Source organism: Pseudopipra pipra, chromosome 13 (assembly GCF_036250125.1).
Source record: "Pseudopipra pipra isolate bDixPip1 chromosome 13, bDixPip1.hap1, whole genome shotgun sequence".
Lineage (NCBI taxonomy): Eukaryota > Metazoa > Chordata > Aves > Passeriformes > Pipridae > Pseudopipra > Pseudopipra pipra.
This window is the reverse complement of record NC_087561.1, coordinates 6,631,250-6,647,078: the sequence shown is the minus strand read 5'-3', so window position 1 is coordinate 6,647,078 and position 15,829 is coordinate 6,631,250. Positions and strand designations below refer to the sequence as shown.

General features: G+C 37.9%; 1 protein-coding gene across 1 annotated transcript in view; it reads left to right on the top strand.

Moving 5' to 3' along the window:
• The first annotated feature begins 419 nt into the window (after positions 1-419).
• The window catches only part of NXT2 (nuclear transport factor 2 like export factor 2), a 54,470-nt gene continuing 39,060 nt past the window's right edge, over positions 420-15,829 (top strand). Inside the window, exons 1-3 of the mRNA XM_064669808.1 lie at positions 420-545; positions 1,807-1,891; positions 2,001-2,174. The gene's annotated coding sequence lies outside the window, so the exon portion shown is untranslated. The remainder of the gene's footprint in view (positions 546-1,806; positions 1,892-2,000; positions 2,175-15,829) is intronic.

Genomic DNA, 15,829 nt, shown 5'->3' with positions numbered 1-15,829 from the left:
CTGCCAAAGGTACGTTTCATTTGAGTTAGGAGTTTGTGTGTACCAGTCATGTCAAGTGTAAAAATAATCCTTTTCCCGTAACACAACTGCAAAGATCATTTCTCAAGCCAGTAATTTTGACCACACGTCTCTTTACTTTCTTGATTTGCTTTCAAGGTCATTCTTTGGCTACCTCACCTATGATTCATTATGAGATGACAACTCTCAACAATTCCTGACACCAGCTTACACCACCCGCTTGTTTTGTTTTTGGATAAATAGCTCTATGTTTTCTTTCATTCTGACTCTCAGGTATGGGAAAGGATATTTTTTAGAGTCTCCAGTAACTCAGTTTGGAAGCTGGCATGCCAAGTCTTGTACTTGCTGTATTGATTGTTAATGCCTCATTATTTTTTCATACTTCTCTATCTGTTCACTGCCTGCTCACCATGTGTTTAAACTGCACTCTTTTTGTTTTGTGTTTTTACAGCATCTAACATTCCTGTCCGTGATTAGAGCTCCAAAGTGTTATGGCAATACAATGAATAAGTTGCAACTACAGAAATGTAAGTATTTCCAAAACAAGTTTATAAACTCTAGGAAACTGAGATTAAATTTAGTTTTTAAAGACATGTTGGTACAAAAATACACAACTAAACTCCCTACTAACATTGATTCTGTCATGCAATGTTGTCATGCATTAACTCTACAATTATATTGCATTATATTGTTGGTAGCCCCTGGTAGAATTAAACTGTTTTTTAAAGATGTGTTCCTTTTATTTTTCATTCTTTTCTACCTGGTCCGTCAGTTGGGTGAGGCTGAGACTGCTTCTGCATTTCCATATGTTGTTTAGGTTTCCTTCTATACTTTTACCTGAAAATTTAAAGTGGTTTTAATGTATAGAGCAAGGTGAACTGTGTTCATTGCATGCTTATTCTGGCTGGTTGCTGAAGGATACATGTGGGAGGAAGAAAGGAAACCATTTGAAAGAAAGGGCTTGGGTTCTCTTTTTTGTTTATGTTTTTTTTTTAGTCATCATCCTCTGGGCTTGCTTGACAGTAACTATGAATAAGCTGTGTCTGCCGGAAGAAATGTATCACTGTTCTCTGGTCTCTTTTAAAGTCCTTTGCTCTTGCATTGCACTTGCAATGTTTTTGCTGTGGAGTTGAGAAAGCAACACATGCATAATTCAGTCATGCAGAGTTTTGGGGTGGTGGATGTGCATGATCAGACCCATGGGGAGCTGCGAAGACAGAGCTGATAGAAACAGATTTTTCCAGTGGGCACTCCCTGGCTTGAAAGGAGTGCTTAGACTTCCTGAAAACTTAAATTGTTCATGTTTTTCTATATGGCTATTAAAAAATAGTTCCCGGAAACTGCAAGCTAGTCTATAATTTGCATACTTCTTCTCAACTCTCATTACAGGAAGAATAGCTAATTTGTTTTCTTTCCAAATAAATATTGTTTAGAGTCTTTGGTGCAGTTATTGAGTCAAAGTTACTGATTTTCTGAAGTAATGATTTTTTATTTTTGTAACTCATGTATTATTTCCTTCCATTACTGAAATAATTGTCTAGGTATGGAATAGCATCTAATTTTACTATCTTTTTCCTCACAAATGATTGTAACTTTCACAAACTTTTGTAGGTTTCTATGTCACTATTTCTCTGGCCACTGGTCTGGCACATAGCCAGAATTCACCATGTAAAGTCAGTGCCCTGCTATTATATATTATCAGCTTTATATTCTTCAGTTTTACTTACAGAACTCCACATAGACCAAGTCTGAAATGCCTCCTTTGACTGTTAGTGCACTGTCTTTCAGCAACTGTACAGGGAAATCAAGGTCCCCTCTTCATGTCTCTTGATCTTCACCAGACTTGAAGAACCTGTAGTTCTTGGAGCTGGAGGTATGTTTGCTTTGTGTTTCATGTATTTGCTCTTTCTACCCTACCAAGTGTCTGCATGAGGCAGGCACTGTAAGAGGCCAGAAATTTGAAACCATTTCTTTCATTACAGTTTCCACAAGCGGCTACAATGTCTGTAATATAAAGCAATTAAGCGATTGGTAGTTGTATTGTTGAGCCAAATGGAGGGACAAATATGTCATCTGCTGCTGAAGGACTGAGGGACAAGGAATAGGTTCCTGTAAGTGTCCGTGAAATTCCACAAAGAGTGATATTATTAACTCAGGTAAGATATAAGAAGTTTTGGATGTGATATCACATGATTTATTACTCATTTCTCCTAGTTACAACAGCCTATATTATGCCCATCCTCAGTTGCACCTATGGGAGTAATTACCCAATAAATGACAGAAAACAAATCAGTTTTATTGAGTAGCAAAATACAATCCTAACTCAGTCTTACTTGTGACATGTTCATAAAAGAGAAGGAACTCCATATTACCAAGAGAAATTAACTTTGTAAAAATTCAGAATAAAAATAGCTCAGAAGTATTTAGCAACCAAAGGACGTTGAGTGCAAGGTAAGGTTCATAGTTTTTAATTGTATGCGTTACATTTTCACTAATCATGTATTTCTAAATGTTTATGCAAAATAAATTAATGTAATTCTTCATACTGTATATTTATGGCCCAAACTCTTCTCCTAGAAGTCTCTTTACACCTCCAAAGTAGCCTGCTCTCATTAACTTCTTTGCAGTCTTGCTCTCACAGTGTGGTCATATGTGGTTTTTACAAGAGGCAAAGGTAGCTCACAAAGTCAAATAGAATAGTGGTTTTAAATTAACCAGTTATCCCAGGTTATTCTGCAAAAAAGGAAACTTCCCCATCCATTGTATGTCAGTGGAATAAGAAAATGAAATTATTATGACATTTCTTAGCCAAGATCCAGAGGTCAGTAATACCGTCTGTTTAAGGCTCAGATGAGGAATTTTAAGCTGTCGCTTCAGTTTGCAGCAGGTTTGCCTTACAGCCTTGGTCAAATCTCTTCATCTATCTTGTTTCGATCCCTTAGTCATTAAATGGAAATAGTAATTCCTCCCTTTCTCAAAAGAATGTTTTTAGAGAGAAAATCTGTTAATGACTAAGAACTTCATGCATTTTGGTGTCAAGGGTTATATAAAAATCATTGCAAAGCCAGCCTGAGGGCTTCCTTCAATCCTACAGCTGTGTAGAATCCACTGTGTGCCAAGAGTCCCCTACATGTGCACTTCCAGGCAGAAGCTACATGGACTCTTATTTCTCATCCAGGCCTTCCTTGCTGTGTCGAAATAAGATACCGGAATCTTCACAGCAATTATGGTGATGTTCACTTATGAAAATGTATAGATTTGAATTTAAGATTTTCAGGCACAAAGATTAAAGGCAGACATATTAAAGAGTTCCCAGTTTAATTTAGAGGGAGCTGTGGGTGCTCAGCACCTCTCTGATAATGAGGATCTGGTTGTTTACTTGTTCCATTTTACTGCTTTCACCATCTATCTAACCCTATCACATAATTGTCTACAGAAAATACTCAGACACTTGGTTTCTTTACTGTTTTGTGTCGTTGGGGATGGTGTCACCACGCAGTGAAAAGAACCACAGAATGCTGTTTTTCAAAGGCGTGCGCTCACATTTGCACAACGTTTTCTCACTGGATCATGAATGAATAGTAAGATTATTCTGCCTGTTTGTTTTCCTATTAATGGATAGTTGCTGTTTGGGATATATAGCTTTGGGATTACATGAAATATTATGCAACTGTGCTAGTGAAAGAAACATTAATGTTTCTTTTGCGATACACAGTTTTTGGCTTTATGTCCAGGTCATTAAGACAGGGAAACTACTAAAGCAACCAGACTCTTATTCACTAATTTCACAGATTGTCTTTGGAGAATGGCAGAGTGGAACAGAAATTAAAAGATACCCACTTATATAACAGGAAATAAAAAGTGGTATAATTAGTATCAGTTTTCAACTATTCGTGGTAATGAGCAGACAAGACTGTTTCCATAAAGGAAAAGCATTTTTCCCAAGCTATGTGCAAATAAACCTTTCTTATTACCTTCTTTGCAGTACATCAAATATACCAAAAGGTGTTATGTATGGATTAGCCAGCATGTCTGTAATTCTTTGACTTTAAAAAATTAATAGCGGAAGTTAAAGTAAGTGCCCTCTAGACAGTTCATAATTGAGTACTTTCAGCTTTGTGCACAAGTTTGATGAATCAAAACCGAAAGATTCATTCCAGGAGTACAGTCATGACATGTCTACATTAGTGTTTTCATTTGAATTAGAAGTTAACTTCTGAAATTAATTTTCACTTGTCTCTACTCACCTACTTTGGTTTGTAACCTGTAGCAATCTTGGAGAGCACAAACTGAATTCCCTTCAGATGAAATTAGACCAAAAGCTGTGGTACACAAGCGTGATGGTGGGTTATCTGTTCATTGAACTAGCCTAAAACTCCTCTTAGGTAAATTTTGAAATGCATATAGAGTGAACATTCAGTTTTCACCACCAACTCTTTGCCCTCCAGATTTGCTCCACTGTTCTGCATTTCTTGCTGATGTCCCATTAGACATGAAAGAATTAAGGGACTCTGGTACATTTCAGACTTTCCTGTGCTGCTGTGAGTCAAGACTGCAGTCAGGACCTGAGGAGTTCACACATCATTTTGAGGAAGGACTGCTCTGACAGAAGATTCACAGAATCCATCCTCACTGCTTGAGTGAGAAAAATCTGAGTCTGTGTTCAGAGAAAGACTGACATGGCTTGGAGATGAGACCACTGCTGGGTGCTGATTGCCCACTTCCTGTGCTGTTTGGTGTTGGGAGTCAGGTTTCCAAGCAATGCTGCTACAGGTCCCACTGGCAGAGATAAGAGGTGATGCTCTAACTTGCACAACTGAGCCTGTCCTGGAGGTGTAGCTGCCTGGGAAGGCACTGTGCTGGTCACTGCTCCGCAAGACTGGGCTGATACACTGTGTCAATGGGGTTTATAGTACTTTTAGTAATCTGTAGCAACACAAGGCGGTGGGATTAATTCCCCCTTCCCCCGGCAAAAAAAAAGTCCTTTTTGACAGCCAAACAGGGACATGAAGAATTCAAGATAAGGATAAAGGGAAAAGTAACAGGAAAAACAAGGATGAACAACACTAGAGAAGGAAGAGTGGAATGATTGTGGAGTATTTTGGTGGTTGTAATTGAGGTGAAGGGGTAAGGGGAGGATTTTCTGTAAATTGCCCGTTTTTGTTGGCATTGTGATATTATTTTGATTTTGGTGCAGAGAATTCTTTTTGTTGATGTTAAGTGAAGTTTGTGATTAATGTACATTGTAATGATAATTCTTAGATTTCCAGAGGCGAGGGGTGGAATGTATTGGGTTTGTGTGGCAAGGTTTGGGGAACTGGGGGTGGGGGTGCTACAGAGATGGCTTCTGTGGGGAGCTACCAGAAGCTTCCCTCATGTCCAGCATAGCCAATGCCAGTCATCACTGTGGTAGTGCCTCTGGGACAATGTATTTGAGAAGGGGAAAAGCTCCTGATTGTGGGTTTTCTCTGGTGGTCGTTCCTGCTCCCATCTTAGGGAGGGCAGAGCTTGGTTCCACCAGTCTCTTTCTGGAGCTCCTTGATGCTCCTTAGCCTTTCTCCCTCCTCCCACAGCGCTGGCACCAGTGTGAGAAATCATCCCCTCGGCCACCGCTCTCTCCGCTGCCACCCGCTCCCAGGGACAGGCTCTGGCACCTGGGCGGCGGCGCGGCCCTAGGGCAGCTCTGTCCGGAGTTGCCACCTCCGTTCTGGCGAGTGCAGAGGACGTGGCTTTGTGCCGGCCCCGCTGGGAGCGCCCCGGGACTCGGGGGGGACTGACGGACGGCGCGCTCCAGTGAGCTCCAGGGGCTGCCCCGGGCTATGGGAATGCCGTGAGCTCCAGGGACTGCCCTGGGCTGCGGGAATGCCATGAGCTCCAGGGAATCAGCGTCTCGCCTTCCCAAACATGCGGTGGATATATTTTATCGGTCTGTAAAGAATTATCTTAAATGTGTGGCAGGACAATACAGGCGTCTTGGACAACACCAAGTGTTTAAAGTCACTAGCAGTGAGGGGTTGCCTTTTCGTTAATATATATTAATCTGGTTTAATTATTGCAGAGGGAAGCAGTGCCCAGTGCTTTGGTGCCCCTCACAAAGTCAACGCTTGCTGACACACCTCAGAGCTCAGGGTGAGCTGGATCCGTGCTGTGCTTCCAGGATGGGACAAAACGTGGCCATGCCCGTTCAGAGGAGCTCAGGGAGCAGTCGTGACTCAGAGGCAGCCTCTGAATCATATTTCCCCTGAGCTGTAACATTGCACAAGCGGGGAGTGTGCCATCAGCCCCTGCCAGATGGAGTACGCTCCCTCCCTCATGTCCAGCCAGCTCCCTGTGCCGACACAGAAGGGAGCAGAATGACGATTATGTTTACTTCCGACCCCAATTCCCACAACTTCTCCACTTGCTCATGGAAGGAAATAATGTCTCTTCGAGGTTTGCTCTTTAATTTAGGGCCCTTAGTACAGCTTCAGGAAGGGCGATGTGATGACACAGTAGAATGCAGGAATGCCTTACTGCTTCCATACAGAACTCTGTGACTGTCAGATGCCTGGATTTTTAAGTGTTTCTCCGCTCATGTGTAGGTAGGTGAGACATTATATTCACTTGTCAGCTCTGAAACTAATGTTTGTTCCTCGGGCACTCACTTTTCATCCTATAGGAAGCAAATCTGTTGCAGTGAGAGAAGACACCAGCAACACGTACATGGCTTGCAAAGGGCCATTCAAGTTTGATTCCAGGCAGACTTAGCAATAATCACCAAGTAGAATATAATTAAACACATCTGAGTTCTTATGCATTTTTTCAAGCAAATGAGTTACACTCACATGCAAGCCAACAAAAATAAACTTGTCCTCTGTTAAATTTAGAAATAGCATAATCAAATTATCAACCAATCAGCTCATTAATCTCTGCAATGACTTTTAACAGATTCAGACAGCAGTTTTTGCTGATGAAAAGTGATTTACCTGTAAACAAAATTGAGATTAAAGTAGTAATTTGTTAGCATTAGATCTGCTAGCAATGCAAAGGTTCATTGTTCTTGATGTCTAAAGAGGTTAATGATTCTGGTAGCCAATTAGGGATCAGGCATTTAGAATTCCTAATTTGGTAGCAACAGTAATTCTATGTGAAGCCTGGCAGTGAACAGTATTTGTTTTCTTTCCTGGTTTATGAAGAAGAAGAATCTGTAGTAGATAGGATAGTGTATGTTGAAATAGGTTGTTTGTTGTTTCAGTGTTAGACATCTAAACTTTTACAGTGAAATTTTCAGAAAATTTTACCTAAACCATTTACTTAAGGAACAAATTATACTCCTATCAGTGCAGGAGGAAATGCATGAGGAAATATCAATTTGCTCAGTTTAGCCTGTAGGACAGCTTGGGTAAGTAGCTGCTCACTAACACAGATATAGGTTGTGCAATCTAATTTTAAGTATGTAGCTTCAAATTCCATTCTGTATGATCCTTACTCCTACGTTTGTTTTTCAGAAAGAGCTTTCACAGATTCACAAGCAGTTTTCACAACTAAAACTTTTTACAAAAGAAAGTAATTTATAGTAAAGCCAGGAGAAAAATAATTTTGCAATACATTGAAATGACAGGAGATTGTTGCTGAGTGTTTGCTCCACCTCCTGATGCTCAGTTGTTCTATTTTTCTTGCTATTTTTTTATGCTCAGCAAACTTTACTTTCCGCTACTTTTACAAAAAAATAAGAATAAAGTTATCATAGTTATAAGAATTATGATGTGCCAGTGTTTTTTGGAAGCCAACAATCATTTTGCAAGAGACACCCTTATAGTGAAGAAGGTAAAACTGATAAACCTGATCTCGGCTGTCTCTGTGCCTGGCATAGAATGGGGCTGGTGAACAAGGGTTAGTCTACTTCCATGGGATTATTCAGTTTCATGGAGCTTTGGGAAGAGAAGTTTTTTCTATAGTGCTTTTTTAGGTAGTTGTGGCATTATTTATATTAATTTTTTAATATTGTACTTACTTCTAATACATGAGTATAGATTAACTCTGCTTCTTGGTACTGATACATGTTGGAGAATAAGATAATTTTCCCCTGTACCTGTGGCTTGACGAGAGTGAGAGTAGGGGAGAGAAAAGTATGTAAATATGTTGTATCAGGGCAAAATCAATCACTTAATGCCTTCCAGGACTTCCCTTACTACTGTGCTTTTCAGTAATAGAACGTTCTGTTACTTAGTACTGTTGGCAGTTCAGTGTTATTTCTGTGTATTTGTACAATATGCAGCATAATGACCTTAGTATTTAGCATAGTTAGCATAACCACTTAGCATAATCACTACAACATAAGAAATAAATAATAATAATACAAGGACAGTGCATCTCTAAATTATATTTCAAACTAGATTAGAACAGGCTTGCCTCTCCTTTTTTCAGAAAGGCATTTGATATATTTTGTAATAAAGTACCATTTCATTTTTTTGGAAAAAACTTCTCCAAAACTATCCTAAAACTCCTGAAGATAAAATGTACAAGGTATGCATTTACATCACTCTCTTTCATATCAGTGTATTTCTAATCTCCAGACAGTTTATAAAGGAATAGTGTTCAGAAGATTTAAAAATCCTGCCTAACATTCTGCTGTTGCTTCTTAAATCAGATTTAAAGTGTTCATGTTCCAAATCTCAATTATTTTTTAATCTTGCAAACATGACACTGGATGCTAATCCCTTCAACAGAAAATCGTTGTATGATTTTCAAACTGTCTTTTATACAATCTAACAAACAAATTATGTTCCAAATAAATTCATAGAATTCTTAACTATTTAGATGGATAGTTGCAGAACAAAATCAAAAGTATACATGTACATTACATAAATTTAAGTTTGAAGAATGAACAAGTGCAACAGATATGTTTACTTATGTTACTATATTTGTTCTTATTTACATATTTAAATGCTTATTGTTAGTTTGATAATAAGTAGGTAACAATTTTTAAATAAGTCATACTGGAAACAGGTGGTGCGGGAAAAGTTGTATTTGATGTGATTCCTTCATACAGTGATTGCATGTTTGAGGGGAGTTGGCCATAGTACCTTCTCTAGAAAATAAATGAAATAAAAGTAAATAGCCACAATATTTATCTTGAAAATATTTTAATGGCATTATTTTAGTTTGAATCAAGACATGAGCATTTGCATGTTCTTTAATACACTATGACTGGAAGGTGTGCTGCAGCCTTCTGAATGCCCAGTAAAACAGCAACATGTGTCAAAGCATGTGTCAAATGGGCTGAAGAAAACAAAATCAGTAAGGACAGCCTTTATGGAAAGGTAACTAACATACCTGTTAGGAGAGGGGGACAAATATATGCCTCACACAGGTGGAAATAACTCAAAATGTCCTTAAAGCAACACTAATTTTTCCTAACTCACAGGTGGATTGGGTCATCCTCCTTCTCCAAAGTTCTCTTAGTCTTCACATTAGTTTTACATTCTGGCCTGTGGAGCCGTGTGAAAGCATTAATACAGCTGAGTGGTTCAGAGAAATGTTACAGTTTCTGCTGTGGTGTTTCTCGTGTTTTTTTCTACAAAAAGCCTCAGGATAGTATTGCTGTCTAGGGAGATAATTTGAGTTAGTGGATTTATTGAGTTTATGGTCTACATGTATAGATTTAGAAAAAAAAATAAACTAAACCTTTTGATATCTAAATCTTTAATCCCTGACATAGGTGATGAATTCAGAGCAGAGCTCAACCGATTGTTTAGTATACTTGGAGTTTATTAAACTCTGACTGCTAAGCCCGAAGTTCCTCCTTGACTAAGGGAAAAATTGTAAATCAATACAGTTCTAATTTCTTCAATCCTCCATCTCAGTTCTATATTGGAGAAGGTAGGCTTAGTCAATTATTTACTTAGAGATACAGAGACTGCTTTTCTTTCAGAACTTTGCACTGGAGTTACCTGCACCATTTAAAGATGTACCCAGGTAGTCTATGTGCAACAATTTGTAGCTGACTCAGAGCAGCTCAGTGCAAGAAAACAAAGTGACTAATCTCTTTGTAGAACTGAGGCTTTGCAACTTTGCTCTGAGTCATCCTGACAGCTCTAAGTGCCTCGACTTAGTGCAGAAATAAACAGATTTAAACAGAGCACTCGGTTTCAAAACAAACATTACTTCTCCCTGTCAAAGTGACCTTGTTAACCCTATTTAACAGCGAAGTGTCACTGATAAGCAGGGTGGTTTAAAATCTTTAGAAGACTATCAAAGTGGAATCTGAGAAGTTAAGGGGAAATGAGGAAAGAAAGAATGAAAGAAGGAAGGCAAAAATATTTTCTTACCCATTAAGGATGCCACAGAGAGAGGGTGGAAGCAATTATTTGTCTTGTAGAAAGATTAGAACTGAAAGAATAAAACTGGAATTGGTGGCATTAGAATGTGTAGGGCAGAGGTAAGGGAAATCTTTAATAGTTGGCTATTCTTAATATATTCTATCCACCTTTAGTTAGTCCTTCATGTTCTAAGATCAAATAGATAACTAAACTAAACAGTTACATTAATCCTGCATTATTCAGCAATTCTCCTTGTGTTAAAAATTTATGGTTCTCTATCTTTATGCTGCTATCTTATGGGTAAATATTAGTACAAGTTGAGCCGGAATCTCTTCTGAAATGGATGAGTGGTTGCTTCTGCCACCTCCAGGTTACAGGAGCAGATATTTCTTTCAATGGTGAAATCTGGAGAAGCAGAGCTGAAGTCAACAATCTGCAAATTAAATATGGAAATAATTAATTACTCCTGATTTGCTCTTGTGTAAGAGTAGTGTTTGGCCCTGTATTTTTATTTCAAGATTATAAAGTATGTTATAACCATTTTGAAATCAGTACTAGAATGTCTGAGTATGTCTGTTCAGACAGACTGAAGTTTTGATCCCTGATAGCCACGGTCTGGCTCTGACTCAGAAACATTAATTCTGTGCTGTCACAGAGCTAAGAAACCCTCAGTGTCATCCCAGAACTGTCCAGGTGTGTGCCCATGGTGTTTCCCCACACTGAGCAGCCCAAATGTTGGTTATCCTGGGCACTGTTTTTTCCAAGGTTGGTTTAGCTCAGCGTACCGTGCGTTCAGGTCTGCCAGCACGTCTGAATATCCATACACAGGGCATCTTCACTAGGGAGCAAGAATCTGGAACAGAAAAAAACCTTAATATAGAACTTATAAACATAAATTATGGATATCTAAATTAATAGATTTAGGCATTAGATTATCAGTGGTAGCATTGAGTATATTATAGGGCTTGAGGTAATAATTTGGTTTCTTACACATATACTACTACATCTCTGTAATTAATATATATATATAGGTATTGAAAAAGATTTTTATAGAAATGGTGTCTCATTTAGTGTCTCATTTCATACAGGTTGCAATTCCTGCACTAGTGGAAAAAGTACATAAATCTAACAAAATTCCAGAAATGAGCAGTGCTGAATATCTTGTTCTTTGAGTCACAAAATTAGCAAGAGGTAACATGTTAATCACTTTAACGTTAAGAAAGGATGTGAGTTTAAATGCTTTTGTTCTTGAGGAAGGATCATGTAATATCTCAGAAATTAAGCAGAGTTGGGCCTCGTCTGTACTTGAAAGGACGATGTGTAAGAAAAGTTCACATTACGAGAGAGGATGTCCGTGGTTGGGTGGGTTTGATCGGTATCGCTGAGTCAGTCCTGCAGTCACGCCTGCTCGGCTGGGAAGGAAACATTCTGCTGCTGGACTGGGATCCCAGATTCATTCGGTGGTTAGGCTTAAATTTGGATCCGTGGCCTGTGGCATTACATTTAGCTTCAAGCTTTTTGTCTTGAATTATTTCCGTAACAACATGCAAAGTTTGACAATGGGATATGGTATTAAAGTAATATAAATATACTTGAGTTATTGCTTGATACCTTTTCTTTTTTTTTTCAGCAAAGTCAGTAAGAAAATATGGTCATCATTACAGTTTCCATGTCTGATTTCTTTGTTGCTCACAGATTTTTTAATTGTTAAAAAAAAATAAATGAAAAGAATTAAGTAAATGTTCATTGTATCATATATACAGTACAAATACAAACCCCAGAAATTATACTTCAAATGAGCTGAAAATTAGGAATTGTAGAAAACTGAGATGGGAAGATAAAGATAAAAGGACAAAGTCTATTAATGGCAGGACTGACAAAAATTTGATGGCATTTGCACAGAATCAATCAAAAAATTGTTTAAAGTCTGTTTGTCCATTAGTTAATAGTAATACAAGGAAGACAGACCTTTACAAGGACAGCATAGTTACTGTACTTTTGAAATTACATTCTTTCTGGATTAAAATTTCCTCCAGGTCTGACAATTAGGATGTGATGTAAAATTCACCTTTATTGATACACATTTTCAGAACTACATTATAGTCCCAAAATTATTATTATTTTTATTAGATTGAATTTGATTTTTCTTGTTTTTTTCAAAGCGTCTTTGAAATCGAGAGGATTTATTTTCTGCTGATGGGTCACTGTCATTGATGTAGCTATCAACCTAATCTTTCACACAAAAAAAGACAGAGATTAATTTGGGACATAAATATCTTCACATAACATTTGGATTGCTGAAAAGGAAAAGTAAATGTCTGAAACTTGGGACACTAGAAAATGCATGGCAGTTTTCAGTACAAAACTTTTTCCTCTATTCCTGTTTATTTTGCTGCTCTTGATTAAGTAAAAAACATCCAGAAATCTCAGGTTCCTGCTCAGTTAAGAAACACATCCTCCACCGTTTCAACACATTTCTCTGTCTTGAAAACACTTTTTCAGTCGTTGCCAGGGCAAATACCTCATTATCGGATGCAAGAGACATTCTGCCATCCCGGTGTTTCTGGGTTGGAAAAGCACTGACCTCAGAGGAATTTCATCTTTTAATTATAAAAGATTCCCAATGTCTGTGATCCAGCAAAGCCCCTGTCTCTGGAAATTGCACTTCTTTTTAGATTAGGAGCCAAAAGAAACTATGATGGGCAGTTACAAGATCTGCAAACTAGTTTACCTGTTTGTGGCAATAAGATTTAAATGTCATTAATGAAGTTAACGTTATTATTGATCATAAATCTGAAGATTTAAAAAACCAGAACAGTGTTTCATAATATCTCTTGGGAATAGTATTACAAATATATAGGCAATTAGGGATCATTTCCTGGTGGCTTAGGTGCCTTCTGGAAAGATCTTGTAATATAATGTTGATAATGGGTTGTTGGATTATAGTCACACTTAAATCACTTAAATTATCTTTGCCTCTCGTTTGGAAAAAGAAACAAGATATTTTTAGAGAGGTTTTGATGTGTTTCCAAATTTTTGGAGTGAAAGAACTTGCTATATAGTAAAAGAAGTGTTACTTTGACTGGGTGGGGTTCATTCGTAGAAAATTTTGTTTCTTCTATTTCATGGGAGAGCTGACAGAGATAAGTCTTCAAACGAATACCAGCTAATATTCTGAAAAAACATCATGTCACTGGGATATTTTTAATATAATTATGTGTTGGAGTAATGAATAAGTACAGAAAACAAAGACAACTGCTGAAGGCTGCTCACATTTGCATGGGCAAAGCTAAAGTGCATGTTTAATTGTATTCATTCTCAAACTTCTTGTAAACAACTATTACATTTCTTAGGTAAACACGCTTGGGTTTTTTTATCCAACTGTAAATATAAATTTATATTGCTGCTATTGACACAGTTATTAAAATACTCTCCTTCTTGTGTCTACAGTCCTCCACTAGAGCTGCTGGAGTGAACTGCTGCGTGGCACAAGCACTGCTATTTTGGGAGTGGGTGCAGCCTAAAATGGGAGGCTAGGGTGGAGTCGTGCTTCTGCATGTTAGTTTTCCTGCTGCAAGCTTTGGAAAAAGAAATCTATCTTACAGTTTTAAGAGCAAAAAGGGAGGCAAAGTTGTGCTTTCATTGCGAAAAAGTTACTTATAGTATGAGTAACTTCATTCCCCTTCCTATGAGACTGATTCTGTTCTTAGCCGCATAATAAATCCAGAGCGGCTTCACGGAAAGTAAGATCACTTCATAGAGACAGGAAAGGTTTTGCAGTTCATGTTTGTGTTACATTAAAAGTTTTGTGTCTTGAAATTGGGTGTTTCTGTCAGTTTGTCACCTGCCTTATCTCTGAACTTTGGTGCCTTCACACGAATATGACACTGTGCTTTTTCTTAGGATCATATTTGTGAAATGATTTCTTGATTAATGTTACAGGAAATATTTCTTGATGTTTGACAAGCTCCAACTGGTTAGGATATCAAAGCATTGAAAGCTGGTGATATCTGAAGCTGCTTTGCTAAAACTCAGATAAAAATTTGCTCAAGAACAGGTGACAAAGACTGTAACTATTTGATTCCAAATACAGCCTGCTCTGTTGAATCTCTCATAAGAACCATATTTTTACAAGCATCTTCTAGAATTTTTCACATCCATGGATGTTTATATGAAGTCTGAATTTGCTTGTCTAAATTCTCATGCAAAAAATGGTGCACTTTATTTCCATAGCTGTTGGTACGTTTTTTGGCTTGCTATTGAATCTACAGAATGCTAAAATAATTGGTTATGATCTGTCTATACAAATTGGAATGTTTGTGCATATGTAACAATGGATGCATGAAAATCTTAAGATGAAATTTGTAAAAAAAAATTGAGATATTAGTCTTAGATATTTAGAATTATAAAAAGAAAAAAATAAGAGTTTTTTGTAAGTGGCCTTCATTTGTCTGGGATTCCATGTGTTTAGGATTTCATTTGAAGGGGATAAAGGGTGCCACAGCCTGCCTGTGCAAGCAAAAGTAAGAGTGCCAAAGATTTATATATTCCTCTAAATTTTAAAGCACTAACAGAGCCATTCTTCTGGCTTGTCAGAAAGGGCAATAATTTGCCCCTTTGGCAGTGTCATTAACGAGAGAGACTCCCCTTTGTGAGCATTACCTGACCGAAAGGTGCTGACGCTGCTGAGTGAACACAACTGTCCTGGCTTGTTTTTTAAATATTTACAGGGAGTTCACAGGTGATGAGCTGACAACCAAGAACAAGAGTCTAGAAACGTATTGTTTAGGAGAACCCTAAACTTGTGTGTCACATGCAGGCACAAGTTTTTGTAAGAATGGCAGAGGGCACTGAGTTCATGAGTCAATGCATTGGGCTGGAGTGCAGCCAGCTCTGGGCACAGGACAGCAGCAGTGAGCTCCAGAAGCTGACTGCTTTCTGTGACTTTGTAAAATGTTTCAGAATTTGCAAGAGTGCCTGAATCTAAACGCACAAATTCTTTAAAACTAAAAAAAAAATGTATGTTTTTTATATTAACTCAGACCTGGACATTAACACCAGGGCAGCTCTGGTGCAACAATGTATCTACCTACAGATGGGCCTCCCCTGGCTGGGTAACAGCCATAAAGTCCTGAGAAACACGCCAGGTAAAGGTCCACAGAACCCACTCTGGTGTTAGTCATGCATATACTCCCAGACATAAATAATTGTATGAAACACTGGAAAAAAGTTCTTAACTGTGAAAATAGGTTAACAGTGTGTAAGAATGCCATTGTAAGCTTTCTGGGACAGTTTTTATTCGGGCAAAACCTGCAACTGAATGTTTTCTAATCTCCTGTAGACAGTAAATATTAATAGTTAAAAGAGCAGTTAAAATTAAAATAAACTAAACTAAGGTCACATAAATAACTAAACTTAACAGATAAAGATCCTAGATTTTTAGTTTCCTTTTAGGTTCTATGCAAATATGGACAAATCTAATTTTGAGAGGATCCTGTTAGGGAGAATCC